The sequence below is a fragment of the Cetorhinus maximus genome, unplaced genomic scaffold (assembly GCF_964194155.1).
Source record: "Cetorhinus maximus unplaced genomic scaffold, sCetMax3.hap1.1 HAP1_SCAFFOLD_458, whole genome shotgun sequence".
NCBI lineage: Eukaryota > Metazoa > Chordata > Chondrichthyes > Lamniformes > Cetorhinidae > Cetorhinus > Cetorhinus maximus.
The window spans coordinates 116,839-129,471 of record NW_027596402.1 but is presented as its reverse complement, the minus strand read 5'-3'; the positions used below and the strand labels follow the sequence as shown (position 1 = coordinate 129,471).

General features: G+C 54.0%; 2 pseudogenes; both read left to right on the top strand.

The window, feature by feature from the left end:
* The first annotated feature begins 439 nt into the window (after window positions 1-439).
* LOC144673762 (U2 spliceosomal RNA) lies at window positions 440-605 on the top strand (annotated as a pseudogene).
* Window positions 606-5,934: 5,329 nt separating this feature from the next.
* LOC144673746 (U2 spliceosomal RNA) lies at window positions 5,935-6,111 on the top strand (annotated as a pseudogene).
* The last annotated feature ends 6,522 nt before the right edge of the window (window positions 6,112-12,633 follow it).

Here is a 12,633-nt window from a genome sequence, read left to right as displayed (position 1 = left end):
CAGGGACACACACCGAGACAAACATCAACTGCAGCTGGAGGATCATCAACTCGGTGAAAGACGCGCTTTGGTCTGCCCGAAACTTGTTGGTCTTCCAGCACAAAGAGTTGTCCCCGACCGATTGTTGCGGACTGGCACAATCCAAAGTCCAGGACTACGTGCTGAGGGACGCACTAAAGCTTGGGGCAGCTGCCGCAAAGGCGCAATGGGGAAGGGTCGCTGTCTAAGACCTTTCTGCCACAGCGCACCGAGAGACTGGGAACTGTTTAGAGCCCCTCGGGCTGTACAGATCAAAATGAAAGGCTGTAAATGATTGTAATATTGTTTGTACTGACGCACCTGGTGATACATTTTGTAAAAGTTTAACCTGGATTGTACCCTTGTAATGTTGTTTTTGAAATGGTTTGGAATGTGATTGAAGATATTTTATGAATAAAGTATATTTTTACAAAAAAAAAAAAATCAGTTTAATATCTGATACGTCCCTTATCTGGGGACCATATATTAAATTGATTTTTGGAGCAGGGAGATGGAATAGGGGCTTGCTCCGTCCACTCCACGCATCGACCCGGTATTGCAGTATCTCTGGGAATGGTGCACCACCCCTTTCCAGGGGATTTTCAATGCTAAAAATAGTTTTCTTACAAACATCTGCTTTCTTTACTTTTCAACATGCACATCTTTCAAAACACAACTTTCTTTCTTTCTCATCGCTTCTCGGCCTTTTGGCTAACATCAAGTGTTGCAGGGGCGACACCATGGTCCTGCCAAGGCAAGGTCGGGATGGAAGGGCGATAACCAATCGCAATCCAAATCCATACCGTGGGCTACCTATCACCGTCCGAGTCACGGTGAACCACAGCGAAGGAGGATCACCTATGGATCGGGGCTTCTTCACCAGGAGGATCCTGTTGAAGGCGTGCGACTTCCAAGCTACGGAGATCTTCACCCTGCACGACTCCCGCAAAGGCGGTTATTTTGACGTGACGTTCAAGCGGGTGGCAGACTGCGTCCGGCTCCTGAGGGTGTTCGAGGAGAAGAGAGACCTGCCGGAGATGAAGATCCTGACGGCGGAGCCGCACTTTTCTCTGCCGTTGCAACGGGAACGTGAGGTGATGGTGCATGTGTACAACCCCTTCGTCCCTGTCGCCGACGTGGTCACCTTCCTCACCAGGTACTTCGATAAGGTGGGGAGCGGCACCGAGATTCGAGACGACTTGGGGATCTGGACAGGCAAACGCCTGTTTAAGGTCACGCTAAAGACCGATGGTAAGGGAGCCATTTTCCACCCTCCCTCCAGTTTCGCTATCGGGGGAAACCGGGGCTACCTGGTCTACGCTGGGCAACCCAAGCATTGTCGCTCATGCGGCAAGGCTGGTCATGTGGCGGCCAACTGCAGCGCCTCCCTCTGCAAGATCTGCAAACAGGAAGGGCACCAGACAAAAGACTGCAAACAGGCCAAGTGCTGCAACCTGTGTGGCGAGGCAAGTCACCTCTACAGGAAATGCCCCAAACGCTGCCGTACTTACGCACAGGCAGCCAAAGCCGACCAGGGGGAAGCAGAAGAAACGTTCCGTGTCACTCCAACCACCAAGGCCCCCAGGGAGCTCAACGGGACAAAGGAGGACACAGAGAGAGACAAGGTGGAGAAAGAGATTGAGGCAACAGAGAGCCAACCAACAGCACTACCCCCTGAACCTACCAGTCCTCAGGACAGCGAATCAATGGAGGAGGAGGCAGCAGTGGAAAAGCAGCAGGGGGAGTGGCGGACGGTGAAGAACAAGAAAAGTAAGAGGGAGCGAAGAAGAAGCAAAGGCGTTTCCCAGAGAAGCGGCAAGAGGCGTCTCCCATCCGACACGGATGACAAGGGCAGCAGCTCTTCGGATGATGAAGTGCCAGAGCGGCACCGACAGAAGAGGCGGCAAAGCTCCAGGGCGTTGGAGGACGAGACACCCGAGCTCCAGAAAATTGGAGACAACAAGGAGACCAGCGCACCCCAACTTTGCCTGCAACCTGAGGAGGCCAGTGCACCACAGCCCCTGGAATCTGGGAGCAGTGAGGCAATCATCGCACCCCGGCTCCAGGAAGCCGGGAACAGCAACCCCCCAGAGGGGGTGAGTTTTGGAGAAGCTTCTCCAGCAAAGGTCATCTCAAAACCCGCTCTCTACGTGAACCTCCAGATGCCACCGGAGCAGAACACGGCCAAGGAGATCTACCTCAGCCCATCCAAAGTGAAGGAATTTGAGCTCACTACGGGTATGAAGGAGCAGACTAAAGGTCTGGGACTCTCAGAGACAGTGGGTTTGGTAGGAGAATAAATGCTTTAAAATGGGTTTAAAGATTGTATCCATAAATGTGCGTAGCATTAAATCTACTACGCGATGTGTTGCGACCTTGGACTACCTAGCCAAGGTCAAAGCTGACCTGTTGTTTCTGCAGGAGTGTGCGATACCGCACCTCAGCTCCTACAGGCAATGGTCACGATGGTGGTCCCACGGGCCATCGATCTGGTCGGGCGGAAACGACTCTCGTTCCTCCGGCCTGGGTATTCTGCTGCGGGGAGGCAACTTCACCGTCTCCGAGGTCAAGGAGGTGGTGGGCGGGCGACTCCTCGTAGCAGACGTAATGTACAAGAACGCTCCACTCCGGTTAATTAACGTGTACGGCCCGGCACAAGGGGCTGAGCGGCTGGAGGTTTTTCAGCAGCTCCCACTGCTGCTGGCGACCTCCAGGCCGGTCATTCTGGGCGGGGACTTCAACTGCATCATCGATGCGGCTGGACGATCCGGCAGGGCCGGAAGCAGATTGGACGCTACGTCCAGATCCCTGATGGAAACAGTTAAGGATGCCAAGCTGCACGACGTCTTCAGCAACCCTGCAGACGGAGCGCAGCGTAGATACACCTGGTCGCGGCCAGACGGGTCCATTCGTTCCAGGATAGACTTCCTGTTTGTGTCCCGTGCATTCACAGTCAGATCCACCGAGGTCAAGCCGGTGTTCTTCTCTGACCACTGCCTCCTACTGGCGGACTGCCACATGGAGAAGGACCTGAGGGTGGGCAGGGGGGCATGGAAGCTAAATGTGCAACTGCTGACCCCAGAGAACATTGAGGAGCTCAAGAGGGATTACAAAGGTTGGAGAACCGTGAAACCCCTCTTTGAGTCCCTGACACACTGGTGGGAAGTGATCAAGGGAAGCATCAAGAGGTTTTTCATCCTCAAAGGCACCCAGAAAGCTAGAAAGGAACAGAGGGAAATGTCCCGACTCCAGAAAAAGATGCAGAATCTGCTCCGGCTGCAGTCGATGGGGTCGATGTCAAGGAGGAGCTCCAAGAGATGAAGGGCCAGCAAGCCTCGCACTTTGCCTCGGAGGCCTCCAAGATCATCTTCCGTTCCAGGGTCCGCTCCGTGGAGCAGGATGAGACGTGCTCACGTTTCTTCTTCCAAAAGGTACACAGAGAGCGCTCTGTGATCAGCAGCCTGAAGGAAGAAGACGGCTCAGTAAAGTCATCACGGTCCGACATTCTGAGGATCAGCAAATCCTTTTATGCCGGATTGTATGACGTGAAGCCCACGGACAGCACGGCCTCCCAGTCCTTCCTGTCCTCTATCACGGAGGTCTTAGACCACAGTACGCGGGAGAGCCTAGACAAACCGCTAACTCCTGATGAACTGACTAAGGCCCTCGAGTCCTTCGAGAAGAGTAAAACCCCCGGAAGCGACGGCTTGCCGGCGGAGTTGTATTCGGCTCTGTGGGACTTGATCGGCCCAGACCTGCTAGAAGTGTACGAGAGTATGCTCCTGGCCGGCAGCATGTCAGAATCCATGAGGAAAGGCATCATCACCCTCATCTACAAGCACAAGGGGGAAAGGGAGGAAATTAGAAATTGGCGACCCATTTCACTGTTGAATGTGGACTATAAGATTCTGTCCAAGGTCATCGCCAATCGGGTCAAATCCGCTCTGGAATTGGTGATTCACCCTGACCAGACCTGCTCTGTGCCGGGCAGGAAGATCTCTGACAGCCTGGCGCTGCTCAGGGATACGATTGCCTATGTACAGGACAGGGGTGTGGATACCTGCCTCATCAGCTTGGATCAGGAGAAGGCCTTTGACAGAATATCGCACACCTACATGGGGGATGTGCTCTCCAAAATGGGCTTTGGGGAGGGAATTCGAAATTGGATCCAACTGCTCTACACTAACATCAGTAGCGCAGTCTGAATCAATGGGTGGGAAACAGATAGCTTTCCGATTAAATCTGGAGTCAGGCAGGGCTGCCCTCTCTCGCCTGTCCTTTTCGTGTGTTGCATAGAACCCTTTGCCGAGTCCATCAGGAAGGATCCGGGCATAAGAGGAGTGACGATCCCAGGCAGTGGAGGCACTCAGGTAAAAGCCTCCCTGTACATGGACGACGTCGCCGTCTTCTGCTCGGATCCGCTGTCGGTGCGCAGACTGATGCACATCTGCGACCAGTTCGAACTGGCCTCGGGAGCCAAGGTAAATCGTGGGAAGAGCGAGGCCATGTTCTTTGGGAACTGGGCTGACCGATCCTTTGTCCCCTTCACTGTCAGGGCTGACGGCCTGAAGGTGCTGGGGATATGGTTCGGAGGGACCGGGGCATGCGTTAGAAACTGGAAGGAGCGAGTGGCTATGGTGAAAAGGAAACTGGGCATGTGGGAGCGACGCTCCCTCTCCATTGCGGGTAAGAACCTGGTCATCAGGTGCGAGGTACTCTCGCTGTTGCAGGTCTGGCCCATTCCAGACTCCTGCGCGACGGCGATCACTCGAGCCATCTTCCGCTTTATCTGGAGGTCGAAAATGGATCGTGTCCGCAGGGACGCGATGTACAAGCCTCTAGATAAAGGGGGAAAAAACGTGCCCAACATCGCCCTCATACTGATGGCCACCTTTGTGTGCGGCTGCATCAAGCGGTGCGTAGACCCTCAGTACGCAAACACCAAGTGTCACTACGTGCTGAGGTTCTACCTGTCCCCGGTGTTGCGAAGGATGGGTCTGGCCACGCTGCCGCGGAACGCTCCAAGTAGTTGGACCGTGCCGTACCACCTGTCCCTGGTGGAAAAATTTATGCAGTAAAACACCTTTGACCAAAAGTCCATCAGGCAGTGGTCAGCACGTAACGTCCTAGAGGCCCTGAGGGATAAGGAGAGGGTGGACCCTGTGGGATGGTTCCCCGAGCAGACTGTCAAAGTCATTTGGCAGAATGCCTCATCGCCAGAACTTTCCAACAAGCACCAAGACGTAGCTTGGCTGGTGGTGAGAAAGGCCCTCCCCGTCAGATCCTTCCTACACGCCAGGAGGCTCACCCCCTCTGCACGTTGCCCTCGAGGTGGCTGTGGTGGGGAAGAGACCGTTGTTCACCTCCTTGTGGATTGTGCCTTTGCAAAGAAAGTCTGGAGAGAGATGCAGTGGTTGCTGTCGAGGTTCATCCCGAGCAGTTCTGTGACACAGGACTCTGTGCTCTACGGGCTGTTCCCAGGGACACACACCGAGACAAACATCGACTGCAGCTGGAGGATCATCAACTCGGTGAAAGAGGCGCTTTGGTCTGCCCGAAACTTGTTGGTCTTCCACACAAAGAGTTGTCCCCGACCGATTGTTGCGGACTGGCACAATCCAAAGTCCAGGACTACGTGCTGAGGGACGCACTAAAGCTTGGGGCAGCTGCCGCAAAGGCGCAATGGGGAAGGGTCGCTGTCTAAGACCTTTCTACCACAGCGCACCGAGAGACTGGGAACTGTTTGGAGCCCCTCGGGCTGTACAGATCAAAATGAAAGGCTGTAAATGACTGTAATATTGTTTGTACTGATGCACCTGGTGATACATTTTGTAAAAGTTTAACCTGGATTGTACCCTTGTAATGTTGTTTTTGAAATGGTTTTGAATGTGGTTGAAGATATTTTATGAATAAAGTATATTTTTACAAATAAAAAAAAAATCTGTTCTTATCAGTTTAATATCTGATACGTCCCTTATCTGGGGACCATATATTAAATTGATTTTTGGAGCAGGGAGATGGAATAGGGGCTTGCTCCGTCCACTCCACGCATCGACCCGGTATTGCAGTATCTCTGGGAATGGTGCACCACCCCTTTCCAGGGGATTTTCAATGCTAAAAATAGTTTTCTTACAAACATCTGCTTTCTTTACTTTTCAACATGCACATCTTTCAAAACACAACTTTCTTTCTTTCTCATCGCTTCTCGGCCTTTTGGCTAAGATCAAGTGTTGCAGGGGCGACACCATGGTCCTGCCAAGGCAAGGTCGGGATGGAAGGGCGATAACGAATCGCAATCCAAATCCATACCGTGGGTTACCTATCACCGTCCGAGTCACGGTGAACCACAGCGAAGGAGGATCACCTATGGATCGGGGCTTCTTCACCAGGAGGATCCTGTTGAAGGCGTGCGGCTTCCAAGCTACGGAGATCTTCACCCTGCACGACTCCCGCAAAGGCGGTTATTTTGACGTGACGTTCAAGCGGGTGGCAGTCTGCGTCCGGCTCCTGAGGGTGTTCGAGGAGAAGAGAGACCTGCCGGAGATGAAGATCCTGACGGCGGAGCCGCACTTTTCTCTGCCGTTGCAACGGGAACGGGAGGTGATGGTGCATGTGTACAACCCCTTCGTCCCTGTCGCCGACGTGGTCACCTTCCTCACCAGGTACTTCGATAAGGTGGGGAGCGGCACCGAGATTCGAGACGACTTGGGGATCTGGACAGTCAAACGCCTGTTTAAGGTCACGCTAAAGACCGATGGTAAGGGAGCCATTTTCCACCCTCCCTCCAGTTTCGCCATCGGGGGAAACCGGGGCTACCTGGTCTACGCTGGGCAACCCAAGCATTGTCGCTCATGCGGCAAGGCTGGTCATGTGGCGGCCAACTGCAGCGCCTCCCTCTGCAAGATCTGCAAACAGGAAGGGCACCAGACAAAAGACTGCAAACAGGCCAAGTGCTGCAACCTGTGTGGCGAGGCAAGTCACCTCTACAGGACCTGCCCCAAACGCTGCCGTACTTACGCACAGGCAGCCAAAGCCGACCAGGGGGAAGCAGAAGGAATGTTTCGTGTCACTCCAACCACCAAGGCCCCCAGGGAGCTCAACGGGACAAAGGAGGACACAGAGAGAGACAAGGTGGAGAAAGAGATTGAGGCAACAGAGAGCCAATCAACAGCACTACCCCCTGAACCTCCCAGTCCTCAGGACAGCGAATCAATGGAGGAGGAGGCAGCAGTGGAAAAGCAGCAGGGGGAGTGGCGGACGGTGAAGAACAAGAAAAGTAAGAGGGAGCGAAGAAGAAGCAAAGGCGTTTCCCAGAGAAGCGGCAAGAGGCGTCTCCCATCCGACACGGACGACAAGGGCAGCAGCTCTTCGGATGATGAAGTGCCAGGGCGGCACCGACAGAAGAGGTGGCAAAGCTCCAGGGCGTTGGAGGACGAGACACCCGAGCTCCAGAAAATTGGAGACAACAAGGAGACCAGCGCACCCCAACTTTGCCTGCAACCTGAGGAGGCCAGTGCACCACAGCCCCTGGAATCTGGGAGCAGTGAGGCAATCATCGCAACCCAGCTCCAGGAAGCCGGGAACAGCAACACCCCAGAGGGGGTGAGTTTTGGAGAAGCTTCTCCAGCAAAGGTCATCTCAAAACCCGCTCTCTACGTGAACCTCCAGATGCCACCGGAGCAGAACACGGCCAAGGAGATCTACCTCAGCCCATCCAAAGTGAAGGAATTTGAGCTCACTACGGGTATGAAGGAGCAGACTAAAGGTCTGGGACTCTCAGAGACAGTGGGTTTGGTAGGAGAATAAATGCTTTAAAATGGGTTTAAAGATTGTATCCATAAATGTGCGTAGCATTAAATCTACTACGCGATGTGTTGCGACCTTGGACTACCTAGCCAAGGTCAAAGCTGACCTGTTGTTTCTGCAGGAGTGTGCGATACCGCACCTCAGCTCCTACAGGCAATGGTCACGATGGTGGTCCCACGGGCCATCGATCTGGTCGGGCGGAAACGACTCTCGTTCCTCCGGCCTGGGTATTCTGCTGCGGGGAGGCAACTTCACCGTCTCCGAGGTCAAGGAGGTGGTGGGCGGGCGACTCCTCGTAGCAGACGTAATGTACAAGAACGCTCCACTCCGGTTAATTAACGTGTATGGCCCGGCACAAGGGGCTGAGCGGCTGGAGGTTTTTCAGCAGCTCCCACTGCTGCTGGCGACCTCCAGGCCGGTCATTCTGGGCGGGGACTTCAACTGCATCATCGATGCGGCTGGACGATCCGGCAGGGCCGGAAGCAGATTGGACGCTACGTCCAGATCCCTGATGGAAACAGTTAAGAATGCCAAGCTGCACGACGTCTTCAGCAACCCTGCAGACGGAGCGCAGCGTAGATACACCTGGTCACGGCCAGACGGGTCCATTCGTTCCAGGATAGACTTCCTGTTTGTGTCCCGTGCATTCACAGTCAGATCCACCGAGGTCAAGCCGGTGTTCTTCTCTGACCACTGCCTCCTACTGGCGGACTGCCACTTGGAGAAGGACCTGAGGGTGGGCAGGGGGGCATGGAAGCTAAATGTGCAACTGCTGACCCCAGAGAACATTGAGGAGCTCAAGAGGGATTACAAAGGTTGGAGAACCGTGAAACCCCTCTTTGAGTCCCTGACACACTGGTGGGAAGTGATCAAGGGAAGCATCAAGAGGTTTTTCATCCTCAAAGGCACCCAGAAAGCTAGAAAGGAACAGAGGGAAATGTCCCGACTCCAGAAAAAGATGCAGAATCTGCTCCGGCTGCAGTCGATGGGGGTCGATGTCAAGGAGGAGCTCCAAGAGGTAAAGGGCCAGCAAGCCTCGCACTTTGCCTCGGAGGCCTCCAAGATCATCTTCCGTTCCAGAGTCCGCTCCGTGGAGCAGGATGAGACGTGCTCACGTTTCTTCTTCCAAAAGGTACACAGAGAGCACTCTGTGATCAGCAGCCTGAAGGAAGAAGACGGCTCAGTAAAGTCATCCCGGTCCGACATTCTGAGGATCAGCAAATCCTTTTATGCCGGACTGTATGACGTGAAGCCCACGGACAGCACGGCCTCCCAGTCCTTCCTGTCCTCTATCACGGAGGTCTTAGACCACAGTACGCGGGAGAGCCTAGACAAACCGCTAACTCCTGAGGAACTGACTAAGGCCCTCGAGTCCTTCGAGAAGAGTAAAACTCCCGGAAGCGACGGCTTGCCGGCGGAGTTGTATTCGGCTCTGTGGGACTTGATCGGCCCAGACCTGCTAGGGGTGTACGAGAGTATGCTCCTGGCCGGTAGTATGTCAGAATCCATGAGGAAGGGCATCATCACCCTCATCTACAAGCACAAGGGGGAAAGGGAGGAAATTAGAAATTGGCGACCCATTTCACTGTTGAATATGGACTATAAGATTCTGTCCAAGGTCATCGCCAATCGGGTCAAATCCGCTCTGGAATTGGTGATTCACCCTGACCAGACCTGCTCTGTGCCAGGCAGGAAGATCTCTGACAGCCTGGCGCTGCTCAGGGATACGATTGCCTATGTACAGGACAGGGGTGTGGATACCTGCCTCATCAGCTTGGATCAGGAGAAGGCCTTTGACAGAATATCGCACACCTACATGGGGGATGTGCTCTCCAAAATGGGCTTTGGGGAGGGAATTCGAAATTGGATCCAACTGCTCTACACTAACATCAGTAGCGCAGTCTCAATCAATGGGTGGAAAACGGATAGCTTTCCGATTAAATCTGGAGTCAGGCAGGGCTGTCCTCTCTCGCCTGTCCTTTTCGTGTGCTGCATAGAACCCTTTGCCGAGTCCATCAGGAAGGATCCGGGCATAAGAGGAGTGACGATCCCAGGCAGTGGAGGCACTCAGGTAAAAGCCTCCCTGTACATGGACGACGTCGCCGTCTTCTGCTCGGATCCGCTGTCGGTGCGCAGACTGATGCACGTCTGCGACCAGTTCGAACTGGCCTCGGGAGCCAAGGTAAATCGTGGGAAGAGCGAGGCCATGTTCTTTGGGAACTGGGCTGACCGATCCTTTGTCCCCTTCACTGTCAGGGCTGACGGCCTGAAGGTGCTGGGGATATGGTTCGGAGGGACCGGGGCATGCGTTAGAAACTGGAAGGAGCGAGTGGCTATGGTGAAAAGGAAACTGGGCATGTGGGAGCGACGCTCCCTCTCCATTGCGGGTAAGAACCTGGTCATCAGGTGTGAGGTACTCTCGCTGTTGCTGTACGTGGCGCAGGTCTGGCCCATTCCACACTCCTGCGCGATGGCGATCACTCGAGCCATCTTCCGCTTTATCTGGAGGTCGAAAATGGATCGTGTCCGCAGGGACGCGATGTACAAGCCTCTAGATAAAGGGGGAAAAAACGTGCCCAACATCGCCCTCATACTGATGGCCACCTTTGTGTGTGGCTGCATCAAGCGGTGCGTAGACCCTCAGTACGCAAACACCAAGTGTCACTACGTGCTGAGGTTCTACCTGTCCCCGGTGTTGCGAAGGATGGGTCTGGCCACGCTGCCGCGGAACGCTCCAAGTAGTTGGACCGTGCCGTACCACCTGTCCCTGGTGGAAAAATTTATGCAGAAAAACACCTTTGACCAAAAGTCCATCAGGCAGTGGTCAGCACGTAACGTCCTAGAGGCCCTGAGGGAAAAGGAGAGGGTGGACCCTGTGGGATGGTTCCCCGAGCAGACTGTCAAAGTCATTTGGCAGAATGCCTCATCGCCAGAACTTTCCAACAAGCACCAAGACGTAGCTTGGCTGGTGGTGAGAAAGGCCCTCCCCGTCAGATCCTTCCTACACGCCAGGAGTCTCACCCCCTCTGCACGTTGCCCTCGAGGTGGCTGTGGTGGGGAAGAGACCGTTGTTCACCTCCTTGTGGATTGTGCCTTTGCAAAGAAAGTCTGGAGAGAGATGCAGTGGTTGCTGTCGAGGTTCATCCCGAGCAGTTCTGTGACACAGGACTCTGTGCTCTACGGGCTGTTCCCAGGGACACACACCGAGACAAACATCGACTGCAGCTGGAGGATCATCAACTCGGTGAAAGACGCGCTTTGGTCTGCCCGAAACTTGTTGGTCTTCCAGCACAAAGAGTTGTCCCCGACCGATTGTTGCGGACTGGCACAATCCAAAGTCCAGGACTACGTGCTGAGGGACGCACTAAAGCTTGGGGCAGCTGCCGCAAAGGCGCAATGGGGAAGGGTCGCTGTCTAAGACCTTTCTACCACAGCGCACCGAGAGACTGGGAACTGTTTAGAGCCCCTCGGGCTGTACAGATCAAAATGAAAGGCTGTAAATGATTGTAATATTGTTTGTACTGATGCACCTGGTGATACATTTTGTAAAAGTTTAACCTGGATTGTACCCTTGTAATGTTGTTTTTGAAATGGTTTTGAATGTGATTGAAGATTTTTTATGAATAAAGTATATTTTTACAAAAAAAAAAAAAAAAATCTGTTCTTATCAGTTTAATCCAACTGCTCTACACTAACATCAGTAGCGTAGTCTCAATCAATGGGTGGGAAACAGATAGCTTTCCGATCAAATCTGGAGTCAGGCAGGGCTGTCCTCTCTCGCCTGTCCTTTTCGTGTGCTGCATAGAACCCTTTGCCGAGTCCATCAGGAAGGATCCGGGCATTAGAGGAGTGACGATCCCAGGCAGTGGAGGCACTCAGGTAAAAGCCTCCCTGTACATGGACGACGTCGCCGTTTTCTGCTCGGATCCGCTGTCGGTGCGCAGACTGATGCACGTCTGCGACCAGTTCGAACTGGCCTCGGGAGCCAAGGTAAATCGTGGGAAGAGCGAGGCCATGTTCTTTGGGAACTGGGCTGACCGATCCTTTGTCCCCTTCACTGTCAGGGCTGACGGCCTGAAGGTGCTGGGGATATGGTTCGGAGGGACCGGGGCATACGTTAGAAACTGGAAGGAGCGAGTGGCTATGGTGAAAAGGAAACTGGGCATGTGGGAGCGACGCTCCCTCTCCATTGCGGGTAAGAACCTGGTCATCAGGTGTGAGGTACTCTCGCTGTTGCTGTACGTGGCGCAGGTCTGGCCCATTCCAGACTCCTGCGCGACGGCGATCACTCGAGCCATCTTCCGCTTTATCTGGAGGTCGAAAATGGATCGTGTCCGCAGGGACGCGATGTACAAGCCTCTAGATAAAGGGGGAAAAAACGTGCCCAACATCGCCCTCATACTGATGGCCACCTTTGTGTGTGGCTGCATCAAGCGGTGCGTAGACCCTCAGTACGCAAACACCAAGTGTCACTACGTGCTGAGGTTCTACCTGTCCCCGGTGTTGCGAAGGATGGGTCTGGCCACGCTGCCGCGGAACGCTCCAAGTAGTTGGACCGTGCCGTACCACCTGTCCCTGGTGGAAAAATTCATGCAGAAAAACACCTTTGACCACAAGTCCATCAGGCAGTGGTCAGCACGTAACGTCCTAGAGGCCCTGAGGGATAAGGAGAGGGTGGACCCTGTGGGATGGTTCCCCGAGCAGACTGTCAAAGTCATTTGGCAGAATGCCTCATCGCCAGAACTTTCCAACAAGCACCAAGACGTAGCTTGGCTGGTGGTGAGAAAGGCCCTCCCCGTCAGATCCTTC